At 38.0% G+C, this 14,547-nt stretch overlaps 3 non-coding genes across 3 annotated transcripts; 1 reads left to right on the forward strand and 2 right to left on the reverse strand.

Annotated features, from left to right (window-relative positions):
* Positions 1 to 9,067: 9,067 nt before the first annotated feature.
* Positions 9,068 to 9,140, reverse strand: Trnav-gac (transfer RNA valine (anticodon GAC)). The gene has a single exon. It is a non-coding gene; the product is annotated as a tRNA-Val (tRNA).
* A 1,704-nt stretch (positions 9,141 to 10,844) lies between these two features.
* On the reverse strand, positions 10,845 to 10,917 carry Trnav-cac (transfer RNA valine (anticodon CAC)). Its single transcript has one exon. It is a non-coding gene; the product is annotated as a tRNA-Val (tRNA).
* A 901-nt stretch (positions 10,918 to 11,818) lies between these two features.
* Trnan-guu (transfer RNA asparagine (anticodon GUU)) lies at positions 11,819 to 11,892 on the forward strand. The gene has a single exon. It is a non-coding gene; the product is annotated as a tRNA-Asn (tRNA).
* Positions 11,893 to 14,547: the final 2,655 nt, after the last annotated feature.

Consider the following 14,547-nt stretch of genomic DNA (forward strand, 5'->3'; position numbering starts at 1 on the left):
TCAACAGGAGTTAGTGGGATCAACCGATTAGGAAATTAATAGACAATTAAGCCCTATCCGACCACACCGGACCTACGTATTTGGGTGTGGATATCTGTAGCCAATAAAAGTTGCACTTGTGATCCTAAGTTAGTTAGATCGTAGAGCAGAACGTGAATGTTGTGAGCTGAAGAATAAAAGCCAACTTAAAAGAGAGTATACAGTCCTCGTTTGTTGAACCAGCGTGTGCGGAGAGCAAATTCCGCGAAAAACATGACTCAATCGAGAAAAATTGATTTAACCAAAGGAAATTATCAGTCTAGTCAAAATGATGCAACTGGTTAAAATGGTTCAACCAGATAAAACTAGATAAAATGGTTTAAACGGTGAAAGAGTGTTATTACGTACATGAAACGGTCCAACTGGAAGAAATGATCTCACCCGATAAAAAGGTGCAACTGGTTACAATGATCCAACTTGTTGAAATGATCCTTCTTTTCAAAATGGTGAAACTGGTTAGAATGATCCAACTTGTTGAAATGATCCTTCTTTTCAAAATGGTCGAACTGGTTAAATAGTTCCCACCATTTGAAATAGTGCTAGTCTAACTAGGTAAAACATGGTCCAGCCAGTGAAAATGGTCTAACTACATATAATATAATGATCAAGCTGGTGGAAATGGTCTGACTAAATAAAATGGCTCAACCACCTAAAGTAGTGAGACCAGTGAAAACGATTCAACCAGAAAAATGATTTAAGCAGTAAACATTATCCACCTAGTCAAAGAGATTCAACTGCTTAAATTGGTCCATGAAACGTTTAGTAAATATTTTCTACGACCCAGCCGAAAAGCGGAGATGGGAAGATATCTATCCCCCTTAGATTGGCCCTTGTTATTCGGCTCCCTTGAAAGCTGTGATGCTTTGCTTTGTGTTTTCGAAAAGGTTATTCATACGGGCTTTGACCTTTTAATGCCTGTGAACAAAGTTCGATTAAATACACGTGATGCTCCCTGGATGACACAACACTTGAAAGTTTTGATCCAGAAAAGGCAACAGGCTTTCCACAAAAAAGGTGCAGATTCAGTTCAATTCAAATTTTATAGGAATCTTGTTAACCGAGAGAAAAAGCTTTGTAGATCAAAGTTTTACGAGTCACGTGTGGCGCATATGAAGAAGGAAGACCCCAAAGCTTGGTGGAAAGAGATGAAACGTTTAAGCGGTGGAAAAATGTTCTCAGGGGATCTCATCAATCATATAAACGTTAAGGAAATTGAGAACTTACCCACACATGAATTGGCGAACTCCATAAATAAAGCATTCCTCGAGCCTCTTGAAGAGTATCGTCTGTTGTGCCCCATTACTCGTTTGGCGGAGTTCCTAGAAGTATCCGAAGAAAGTGTTTGGAAAACACTATCAAAACTTAATCCATTTAAATCATGTGGTCCTAACAGGATTCCCAACTGGTTTCTGCGCGAACACACCGATCTTATTGCTTTTCCTGTATGCAAAATTATCAACGTATCGTTTAAAGAGCAACGCCTACCTCTTTCGTGGAAATTGGCTGATGCAACCCCGCTTCCTTAGAAAAAACCCGTGCAAATCCTAAAGAAAGATCTTAGACCCATCTCACTCACTCTATGTATCTCGAAGGTGGCAGAGGAGTACGTGGTACGCGGTTACATCATGCCTGCCGTTCTTGATAATCTCGATATGAATCAGTATGGCGCAGTACCAAGGTCTTCCACCACCTACGCTTTACTGGACATGCTTCATGTTTGGTCTGAGGGCACCGACGGGAATGGTGCTACTATAAGAACTATTTTGTTCGATTATCGCAAGGCCTTTGATTTGATTGACCATAGCATCCTTATAAATAAATTATGTAAGTTAAACGTGCCAAACAGCGTAATTAATTTGGTTATCGACTTCTTGTCAGACAGATATCAAAGAATCAAACTTAGTGAGGGATGTGTATCTGAGTGGGGATCAGTACCATCTTAATTATGATCAACGATCTAGTAGTCGAAAATGCTCTTTTATGGAAATATGTAGATGACACCACCATCTCCGGAACGGTTGCAAAAAGGGGAGCTTAGTAATGCACAGCGTCATACAGATAGAGTAATACAATGGTCCCTGGAAAATAGAGTCCAATTAAACAATGAAAAGTGTAAAGAGATGCGAATATCCTTTTCAAAGTTCCAGCAAGAGTTTGAGCCCATTCTCATCAACGATGATGCTTTAGAAATGGTAGAAAATGTAAAGCTTTTGGATCTTAATATCTCCAGTAATTTGACCTGGAATACTCATATTAATGAAATTGTTAAAAAAGCCTCTAAGAGATAATATTTCTTGATTCAACTTAAGAGAGCCAAGGTTGCTCGTACTGATCTAGGGCTCTTTTATTAAAAGGACGTAAAGACAGCAGAGTGACAATAACTCTCAAAAAAGAAACAACAACTTTGAGTTTAAATTTACAAGACATGTTTCGACATTCTCATGTCATCTTCAGTTGCAAATGAGCATTTTGTGTTCTTTGATCATATCAACGCCAGGCATCCTAGTATTCGTTTCACAATGGAAAAGGAAATTGATAAGAAATTATCGTTTCTAGACATATTGTTAGACAATAATCATACATCCATCGTCACTAGTGTATATCGCAAGAAGACGTTTACTGGCCTTCTTACCAATTATTTCAGCTTCGCCCCTTTGATTTACAAATTAGGTTTAGTCAGAACGTTGATTGACAGAGCATACAAGATCAATAATTCCTGGGTTGGTTTTCATCTGGATGTTTAGAAACTTATTTTCTTTCTACGGAAAAATTGTTTTCCATTTGGGGTCATAGACAAGATCATTTACAGGTATCTAGCGAAGAAAAAGAATCCTCCTACTGGGCAGAACGCCTCTTCTAACTCCGGTTAACCTTCTGCGCACTATTATAAACTTCCCTATGTTGGTCGGTTTTCGAACATCGCTCAGACTAAGTTAAGACAACTACTCAAACGTTATTGTAGAGCTGATTTAGATATTAAGTTAGTCTTCAGTACTTTTAAACTCAGAAACATGTTCAGTGTGAAAGATTCAGTACCACTAGGTCTACGTTCGCGTGTCATATATAAATTTTCATGTGCTGGCTGTAATGTCAGTTATATTGGTGAGACCACTCGCCACATTTGTACACGAGTTCGTGAGCACCTCTTGTCGGACAAAACTTCGCATATTTACAAGCACCTGCAATCATCAAGGGCCTGTCTTGACTCTTGTGATACTGAATGTTTCACGATCTTAGATTCTGCCGCTTCAAAATACCAAATTAAGATCAAAGAGGCATTGCATATTAAGTGGGAAAAACCTATCCTTAATCAGCAATTGAAACATCTAGAATTGTCTCTTTCGTTTTAATTATGTTGTTCCTTGGTCTTTTAATTTATTTTTATTATTATTACATTTATTTATTTTTTTTATTTATCTATTTATTTTTTGATCTAGTCAAGCGCGCGCTATTTAGATCTTTCGCGTTTTTAACATTCAAATGTAACGTAAGCACTGACACGTAGTTTGTAACGTACCTTAATTTAAATTCAAATGTACAACAGTTACATGCTCATTTGCAACTGAAGATGACATGAGAATGTCGAAACATGTCTTGTAAATTTAAACTCAAAGTTGTTGTTTCTTTTTTGAGGGCTCTTTTATTCTAGTTGTATTAGGTCAATCATGGACTATGCAGTACCGGTTTTTCACTATAGTTTGCCTAAATATTTAATGCGAGAATTGGAACACGTACAGAAGAGAGCAATGTCCATTTTCTGTCCTGATCATAGCTATCACGAGGCCCTGGATATTATGAAATTTAAAGAATTAGCCATCCATCACGACGAAATGTGTGAGTCACTTTTCGAAAAAATTGTAAATGACAACAATCACCGTCTTCAAAAGTTAATACCAGCAGCACATGAAACTACCTACTTGTTAAGGCGTGCGCGACCTTTTAATGTACAACGCTTCAAAACCAGTCGTTTTAAGAATAGTTTTATTATTTCCTCATGTCTTAAAGCGAACTCATTCTAGCTTTCCCTTTTTTTAGCCGATTGAACGCTTTTTAATAACTACGTAGTTAATATCTAAATTAGTTTAATTTTACTATCTGTATTATGTGAGTAAATACGCAATTCAGTTTTTTAACTGCTATGTATTTATGAATATATAAATAAAACTTCAAAAAACTTCAAATAACATGGGCATAGCTTAGTGTAAAACATCAAAGCTTCTCGGCCTTCACATAATTCTTAGGAACGTACGCAACTAGTACACATCATTTCGCCTTCGTCGTCCTTGAGCGTTGAAGACCTCATGGTAAGATAGAGTTTCATGTTTCCGTTTTGTTTTCGAATTACGGAATCGTCCTGTGATAAATTTCGAGGGAACAAATCGAGTTACATAAATATCGATATTTTGCTTTACTTGAAAAAGGCTCCTCCATATGCTAGAGACAGCAAAAAGTCTTTGTTCTCCGGATGCAATAGCTTCACAGGAAGGACTAAAGCGCGGCTTCTAGATAAATGTAAAAGATCGACGTCTTACGCGGATGCTTGATATGTAGTCCCACCAAAGAGAATACACATGGATATTTCAAAGTTCTCATAAATGACTGCTTTTGCGAAATTATCTGACTTCCATTTCATTAGAGTATATATCGCCATTCCATGCACACACGTGTACACTTTACGGACCTACAGGCGTTTAAAGCTTCCGTCGGGAGCAGTGAACATCACATGTGGGAATCGTGACAAATAATTGCAAGTCGAACGTCAAGAAAGGAAATAAAACTAACGGGTTTTCTCCGATGAACAAAGAACGGCTCAAGAGTAAATGGTGCAGCAAAGGTTTCATTCTAACAAATGTAGTTAGTTTGTGTGAAGTCTTTGCACGCGCATAAATAAAGGATCCGGACTGACTAAACACAGGTACACGTGTTTTCGTTTATCCTTTCTCATGAAAAGAGAATGGTGATAAAAGTTGGATCTGTTATGGTTCAGATATCACCTAAGCAATATCTGCACATTCTCCAATCGCAGAGAGGAAACAAAAAATGCTCAATCAATCAATCAATCAATCAATCAATCAATCAATCAATCAAAGTTTATTGTCTAACGTGAGGCATGGTTGCCCAATTGCCCGAGCCAGAGGCTCATGTATAAAACGGTAGACTATAAATTAACTATAATTAAAGGTATATTATTAGAAGTACTTAAAACTTTATAGGTAAAAATATATAAGTTTAGAGTACGAGTGATAATTGTAAAATTGTAGGTGATTAATATTGATAGTTAAAAGAGTCTAAACATTATGTTCGGTGAAAGATATTGCAGTAGATGAATATGAATAAGAATGACAATGTATGTGTACGTACAATAAAAGTCAACTACATGTATTACATTTACAGATTGGTCCTAGAGTGCTAAAATCGAAATTCTTAAGTTTACTACAAAAATCGCTAAGCGTAGATGCTGTTTTAATTTCTCTAGGTAAACTGTTCCAAAGGTGACTAGCTTTATATGTAAAGGAATTATGATACGATCTATTATTATACCCTGGTTGCACTAGATTTACACCTTTATTCCTTAAACTATATCTAGATTCCCGCAATTTAAAAAAGTTTTTAATATATTCCGGACCGTTCCATTTCATACATTTAAAAAGTAAAACCAAGGAAATATAAAATCGCCTATGTTCTAGAGTTTTCATGTTGCTTTTAGCTAAGATTGTATTGTAATCAACATTATTGCCGAGATTAAGCAAAGTTTTGAGTGCGTACTTATTGACTGACTCAAGTTTAGAGCTCAGTGTTTTATTTATTCCAAGCAATAGCGGACTACAGTACTCCAGGTGAGGAAGTATGTAAGCCTTGTAGAGTGATAGGGAGACATCTACAGGTATAAGTTCTTTGAGTCTCCTAAGGGCACCAATCTTGGCATAGACCTTTTTTATGACACTCTGAATGTGATCAGCAAATGTTAACTTGTCGTCAATTGTGACCCCAAGGATTTTGAGTGAGTTAGATAACTCGACTCTAGAGTCACCAATGATAAATTGAGGGTCGTAAGCAATATCTCCGATCATCATAGCTTGGGACTTTATGTTGTTGACCATAAGATAATTACGAGAAAGCCAAGACAGGAGGATGTCAATGTCATGGTTCAGGAAAATTTCCAAGAAAGTGATATCGTGATGAGATCGATAAGTTGTCGTATCATCGGCATATAGACGCAAGGAAGCGATCTGGCCAGCAAAGTTTAAGTCATTCATATATATATTAAAAAATAAGGGACCAAGAAGACTACCTTGAGGCACACCACATTGAACGGGAAGCCAATCAGAGAATTTGCAATTAAATTTAACTCTTTGCTGTCGCTCGGTTAAGTATGACTGGACGAATCTGAGGGCGTCATCATTCAGACCATAAGCATGCAGCTTGGCTAGGAGTAAACTGTGACACACAGAATCAAAAGCTTTGGAAAGGTCAATGGCAATAGTGCCAGTGACTTTCTTAGAATCCAGGGCTAGTCTCCAGTCGTCCACCATTTTTAGAAGAGCAGTGCAACATGAGTGCCCACTTAAGAATCCAGACATATTGAGAGAGAAGTGGGTCTTGAAAGCATCATAGAGCTGATCATACATAACTTTCTCAAGAATCTTGGGAATGGACGACAAGATACTGATTGGTCTGTAGTTTTCCACAAGAGAGCTATCATCCTTTTTATAGGCTGGAGTAACATTACTTAATTTCCATTCCTGTGGCCACGTTGAGTTAGCAAGGCTGTAATTAAGGAGCTTAGTCAAAGGCCCTTTGATTGTTGACGCAGATAGCTTAAGAATCATGGGAGTGATATTGTCAGGTCCACAAGACTTGTTTGTTTTCAGGCCAGTAAGCAATTTACCAATGTATTCCGTACTGACAGGTTGAAATGAAAATCCAAGATTGAAATTGCGCGACGAGATTGAAGTCACACTTGGATGATGTTCGAAATCTTCGACAGACTTAGTCAAAACAGTTCGATCAAGAACAGGTGAAGAGAAGTGTTTATTGAAAAGATTTGATGGATCACTAACAACTGCACCTCTAACCATTATGCATGTGCCATCGCTGTTATCTTGTCCAGAAGACGGTAGAAGAGGCTTTACCCGCTTCCAAAAATCTCCAGGAGTTGTTGCGTTAGCTGAAGAGTCCAAGAAGAACCGTTTAATAGATGTTCGCTTAAGTTTGGTAACTAAGTTCCTTTGTACTCTATAACTTTCCCAAGTTTCGTCATTCCGACTAAGGCGGTATTTGCGGTATAGTTTGTTTCTCAGTTGAATTGCTCTTTTTATTTGGACATTGATCCACGGAAGTTGGTTTGCGTGAACCCTTTTTTTTTTACAATAGGCGCATGTTTCTCTATTATGTCTTTGTAGAGCTTTGACCAGTGATTTCAGACATCGTTAATATCATTATAAACAAAGGCACTGTCCCATGGAGCAGTAGATAAATCACAACAGAAAGAGGCTTCATCAAATTTCTTCATACTTCTGGACTCAATCGTTTGCACTTTCGATTTCGGTAGGCGTGGTTTTCTCACAATGTATACAAGATCGTGATCACTTATTCCAAGTTTCAACGTGCCACTCTTTGTCCATCGCTCAGGTCGATTAACTAGGATCACATCAATTAGGGTTTCACTTGTGTTAGTAACCCTTGTTGGTTCAGTTATTGTATTTGAGAGACAATAGCGATCGCAGAAATCAGCCAAAGGATTATTCGTATTATGCAAATTCCCATCAACATAGGCCATCATATCGATATTGAAATCTCCAACAAATACAATTTCATTCCTGATTTTTAGCATGTTTTCTGCAGCAGTAGAACAGGCAGAGATAAAGTCAGTGACTTTACACTTACTTGGAGAACGATAACAGGCACATACGAAAAACCATGTATTTGTATTCCCCTTTACATTGAGGCAACTAGATTCTACACCAACTGGTTCAAGCTTGAGTTGTCTTCTCGCAGTTAAAGAATTGTGAATATAAACTAATAGACCACCGGCACCCCTTTTTCTATCATTCCTGATGACACGGTAATGTGAGTTGGATAATAACTTTGTAGAAACAGACTTGTCAATCTTCGTTTCAGAGAGAAAGAGAATGTCAAAACGGCATTCGTTTAGTAGATCCATAATCTCATCTATTTTGCCGATGATACTGTTTGTGTTAAGATGGCCAATCGAGAGATTTTTCTTGTCATAGCCTTTAATATTTTCTTTATACCATTCGACTGGAGTGGGTGATAAAGAAGAAAGCAAACTTGAGTCCCCATTTTCTCCTTCAAGAACGCCAAAATGAGAGTCTTGTGAGCTGTCGTTGAGAAATGGTAATGATGCGAAAGCACATCGATTACAAGTCCACGAAATGGGCGATGAAGCAGGGAAAGTTCGAAAGTTAGCCATGGAGTTTGAACATTTAATATGCATCATATCGTGACATATCCAACAGATAGAGCGTTTATGACTTTTTGCAACTGCTTTCTCACAGACGGGACACGTTGGAGCAGTAGACCTTGCTTGCTTTCGTTTACTCACAGGTCCTGGATTTACATCGACATCACCGCAAATGATTAACAGCTCCGGCCGAAAAATTGGCATTCGAATTGGAGTAATACGCTACAGGTCTAGAAAAGCCCTTGCGACCAAATTGTGTACAGGTATTAATGCAACGTCGGCGACACGATAATGAACCAAGATGGCGGATGACCAATTTGCAAATGCTTGTCGAAGAGTTGATATCCGTCCAGTCAGCCAGGGTTCCTAGCGTTGCAGATGGTGCAAGATGATGACTTGGTGTGATTAAAAGACATCTCCAATGCGATATTACAAGTATCACACAGATAATATTGGGAAACTTTATAACTTTCCGGGAACTATTTGAAAAACGCCTGACCGCCATGACAACCTAATTGTCCTGATGCTTGTCCTGATTGTCCTAATTGTCCTGATTGTCCTAATTGTCCTGATGCTAATTGTCCTGATGCTTGTAATAAAATTTGTTTCTGGCAGGGCTCGAACCTGCCACCTTCCGCGTGTCAGGCGGACGCGATAACCCCTACACCACAGAAACTACAAATGCAATTATCTACACAGATAATTGCGCGTAACGGGGATAACATACATGATGACTCGCATCCTCTTGTCGAATCACGATGCGAACAAAAATATTTACTAAACGGTGAACTATGCTTCTGGCTGGGTTCGAACCTGCGAACTTCCGCGAACGCGATAACCACTACACAACAGAAACCTCGTTCAATAATTGACGAAGTCTAAAAACATAAAAATATTTTTCTCCTTGCCTTGTTGGAAATGTATAGAAGTTTGAATTCGTACCTTTGTATATATTTTGGTCGATTTCTAGGTCGACAGTCGAGAGGGGGACATGGGAGATTTTGAATACCGCAAAACAACAAAAACCGCATCACCGCAAGAAATATTATCAACACGCCGACACCGCGATATAAAGAAGTCTCAGAATTTACCTGGTCTGGTTTAACTCATCCTTACCGCGCTGAAAATTACTGTATTCTCTATTGACTACTGCCTCTCACATGGTACTGACTTTTTTGGGTGCAATTTGCAAAATGTCCTCACAAAAAAGACACCGATGGCACTTGAACCCATGGCCTCATCTCATTGGTTTGGTAATTAAGCTGGCTCCAATGATCCAGCTTCCTAAAGTTTTTGTTCTGAACGAAAAGGTTTATTTGTGGCGACCGATTGGTTAAGAATATCGTAATTAATGGTGACACTGATCGAGTAATCTTCGTCACCACCAAATTTTTGCGGGGTTTATTTGGCCGTAGGTGACTTTTGATCTAATGCTTTGCCCTAGACCGTAAGAGACATTAGGCCTCTAATCTAGTTGATGAAGGTAGAATCTTGAAAAAGAAGAATTTTAAAAATTGGTCTGAAAAGAAACGATATAATTAGAAAGATTTCTAATGATTATTTTCTTTATGCTACCGAGGACTATTGACTAGTGGAGTAAATCTAATTGTTTCTATCTTAGTTGGGAATTTAGTTAACCGGTTTTTTTTAGAAAACATCATATCTAAAGAAAAGGCAAGGCTTACTGTAGTTAAGAATTAAATGAAATCTATCATGATCCTGTTAATCCCTTGCTTGTTGCTCCGAAAAGCTTCTCTGACGGCAGAGACTGCAAAGGAGTTTGACGAAACTTATGCTTTTAAGAATAGGATGCTCTAGAAACCGTACGCGTATAGAAGTGCAGTTATGAAATTTACTACGTTCCACCGATGGAAGTTCAATATATGAAGGAGACAACGTATACGGTTGACAATGGGGTTTGAGTGGTTTCACTTGTTACAATCATTGTACATTTGAATAAGACAGATTTCAGGCCCTGAATTCATCTTTTACAGCTTCTTATTATCTTGGACGGTAGGTGCTAAGTCATTTTTCGTGGCGTCACTCGCGAAATCAGCTCTAGACTTCCCTCTGCGACCTTCCCCAGTGGTCCTTCGCTGTGACATAATTTTTTTGTTTTGTTTTGTTTGAGGTGTCCGTAACACAGCTGAAATCACTTTTGCGAATTTCGGCTAGTAATCCCGACACAATTTAACTTACAACTGGTAGGTAAACATGTGCTCAAATTAAGGGTTTTTTTTTAGAAGTTCGTCTCTCTCAGACTCAGTGGCCTCTCAAAAAGAAAGCTTCTTGTGAAAATAAAGGTATAACGAAATTTTGATTTGTTTGATAGAATTTGAAACCAAAACAGATTTTGAAGCATATACACAATTACGAAACCTGTTTCTGGCAGGACTCGAACCTGCGACCTTTCGCGTGTGAGGCGGACGTGATACCCACTACACTACAGAAACCTACACTTTGATTTAGATAGATAATTTTCAACAGGCATTAAGAACCTTGGAACCACATGAACAACAGCCACCTACTAGAAAATACGTAAAACACGTCACTGATAATACGCCTTTATTCTGATTGTCAAAGGCTTCGTGAAGGTCATCATGTAACTTTTTCTCCTTTTTTTAATCGTACTCTTAGTTAACATGTCAAAGTGAAGGTTTCTTTAGTGTAGTGGTTATAACGACCGCCTCACGCCTGCAATTGTTTCTATGGTTCAAAATCTACTCTAGATTCAAATGATATCAAACAAATCAAAATTTAATACCTTTATTTTCATAAGAACCTTTCTTTTTAAGTGACCATTGAGTCTGAGATAGACCAAAATGCTAAAAAATTAGTTTGAGCACATATTCACCTATCGGTTGAAAATAAAGTTGTCAGGACGGGATTATTGCCGAGATTCGTATAAGTAATGTCAGCTATGTCACAGACAACTCAAACAAAAGAAAAAAAGTGATGTCACAGCGAAGGACCATTAAGGCGAGATTATTTCCAACAGGAGTTCCTTATGTTTAAGGTGATAACGATGAAAGTGTCCGTTCATTTAAATTTGGTCGTTTCCTCCGTACAGTTGGAGACCAAATTATTGTTAATTTGATGCTTACCGAAATCCAACCTCTATCTTCACCTGAAGTTATCGATCGTCAAGATCATTGGAAACTTTCTCAGAGTGTTCCTTGATACTTATTACCTCTAATTGTCTGAAAATTGTGTTTTTGCAAAATTGGTATTTATAATCAACTTTTGGGAAGTATTTTTGGCTTTCTTATCAAGATGTGTTAAATTATTTAACCTACAGAACACCTCTATGACGAATGATTTCCAACTCTGGTTTCTTTCTAGTATGTGTAGACTGTCTCCGTGGTGCAATCGGTCAGAGCGTTCGGCTGTTAACCGAATGGTTGGTGGTTCAAGCCCACTTGGGGACGATGCGTTCTGCGTTCAAATGCTACTGCATTAAGTTCGACAGATATTCACCTTAGAAAGCCTCTGTAAGGCTCTCCATAATTTTTTTTCCCTCATAGTCAACTTTAGTTACCGGCCTGTGACAGGAGAATGTTCCGTTCTACTCCACTGTTTCTGTTGTAGTCTCGAGTGCATCTACGATGTATCTTCACCATAGTGGACTTAACGTTAGAAAAAAAAAGTTTCGCGATCACTTATTTGACCGCGTCTCCAAGGAGCGGAGGATTCAGGATACAGGCGAAGAAGCCGGCTGCCTTATTCTCATCCTTTTACTTCGTCTCTAAGTCTCTTAGTCGGTCAATGTAAGATGCTGAAGGAATTAACGAGGTTTCTGTTTTTGTTTATCGTGGCGAAAAGAGATTGCTATATGGAATTGACGATTGTTCCGCTGTGACGACGTTCAAGTTTATGAAAGATATCAAAAGAGGATTTTAAGAACTCCAAAACAAACACACAAACAAAAAAAAAAACAATTGTAAAAGTGGCTAACGTCTACTTTGATTGGTTTGTGGGTAATTACTGGTATGAATGTCTTAACTTCACTATTGATGATCGAAAACTATGATCAATGCTCTTTCTTTTTTGTCGTGTTATAGTCTCCTCTAACGACAACGTGAATAGTCCAGGCAGTGTGGCGGTAATTGTCTCTTGAGTTATGAACGAGTTTTTCCTAAATCGAAAGATGTAGAAGGAGCGCCGTAGCTTAGATGGCAAGAGCTCCTGTCTAGTAAACAGGATGTCGTTGGTTCAAGTCCCATCAGTGCCTTTATTTTTTAAGGAGAACATTTTGCGAATTGCATCCAATAAGGTCAGTAGCATGTGGGAGGTAGTAAACAATAAAGATTACAGTCATCTCTATGAGCAGAAGGATGAATGAGAACCAGACGAATTTAGATTACATTGCCGCCAACTTTAGTAAAATATCTTATATACAGCAAGAGTTAGGTGGTTCACAAGATTTGAATTTCAAAAGTACGAGGCCTTATTTGTGCGGTGATTGATATTTTATTTCAAAACGGAAAAGGTTTCTTTATTGGAGTAATTTACCGTCCTCCAGTTTCTTCAAAACATCTTTGGACAGCGTTAAATTTCAGATTTGAATTAACGCTTTCCACATTGTCATCATATGACAAAGAATGTATTCTCATTGGTGAGATGAACTGCAATTATCTGTTGCCATCGGATCTTTGCATTGTATAGTAAGATTTCGGATGGACTGAAAAATACAGCACTACTGGTGAGAAGGTCAGCTTCCATATAAAGTGAACTAAGCCTTGTTTTATCTACATTTTGATTCATAGAATTATTATTACTATTATCATTATTAATAACTATTGAAAGTTAACTAATGAAAGAACGGTAACTATACAACGCAAAAAGCATAGCTAATCTGAGCGGTTTAGAGTTAAGATATATACAACATAAAATAATAGATATGGGGAAAAATACATATACATATCTGCTAGAAAATTGTTACATCAAGAGAGAGCAAGATCATTACCTACAAAAGAAAGGAATTAAATAGGAACTAGAAAGGAAGGTGAATATATATTATTTTTTATAAAATTATTAAGCTTCTAATTAAGGAATAATTTATCAGCAAGATTCATACATCAGCATAAACGCCCTCATGTACTAAAAACTGCAACAATTCAGTCTGAAGGTGTTTTTTCATCACAACTAAATTAAATCGGTCTTAGCCTACCTGGCTAAAACAGCTTATTGAAACCCGCACGAGAATTATGCGCGAATCCGTGACCTTGACTGACATCATTTGCAGTAATGAACCAGAGAAAATCACTGGCTTGAGCGACACGATTTAATCTGCTGTGGTTGTAAAGTAAACAATGTGGAACATCAGCCTCGAATTACAACCTGCCGAAATTTTTCACACTACGATCTGAAGTAATTTTGCGAAGAACCTGTATCCATGGATATAGTCTGTGCATAATCTTTTGCGAATACTGCTTGCAGCGAACATTTTACAGGGGTGTATTTAAGAACATGCGCCGTTCATTGAAAGGAAGGTCAGAGGACGATTGTATCCGTGATTGACGTAAGAGGTCAAACACGAGATGAACCCGAGGGGTGGCTTACTCAGGAAAGCTCGCAGAACTGACCAAGAACCTGACTCATCTATGTGCAAGGGACAATGTAATAGAGTCACAGGTCTTATTAAAAAATGCAAGAGGAAACATCACCAGGATATTCTAAAAGACAATTCCGACTTTCCTAATGAATTCTGGACAGCCATTAAAACGGCTGTATCCAATAAAACTACCTTCAGAGCAAGGATCAGCATTTCAAATAAACGATACGAAGTCAACTGATAAGAAATTATTTGGATATATCAACAAAGTTGAAATGGTAAATTGGCCACCGTAACGATTACAAAAGCTGACGTTTCGAGCGTTAGCCCTTCGTCGGAGCGAATAGAGGAATTGTGGGTTGTGTGTGCTTTTAAAGGCAGAAAATGGAGCTACGTTATTGGTGGGAACATGGCAACGGAGAAAAACAAGAGTAAATTAGTGGAATGAAAAGCGTTTGTTGATCCCTGTGGGATTTAGACTGCCGGTTTAAAAGATGAGCTTTTGTTCAAGATTTTTACGGCTTTCCAT

The sequence above is a fragment of the Stylophora pistillata genome, chromosome 9 (genome assembly GCF_964205215.1).
Source record: "Stylophora pistillata chromosome 9, jaStyPist1.2, whole genome shotgun sequence".
Lineage (NCBI taxonomy): Eukaryota > Metazoa > Cnidaria > Anthozoa > Scleractinia > Pocilloporidae > Stylophora > Stylophora pistillata.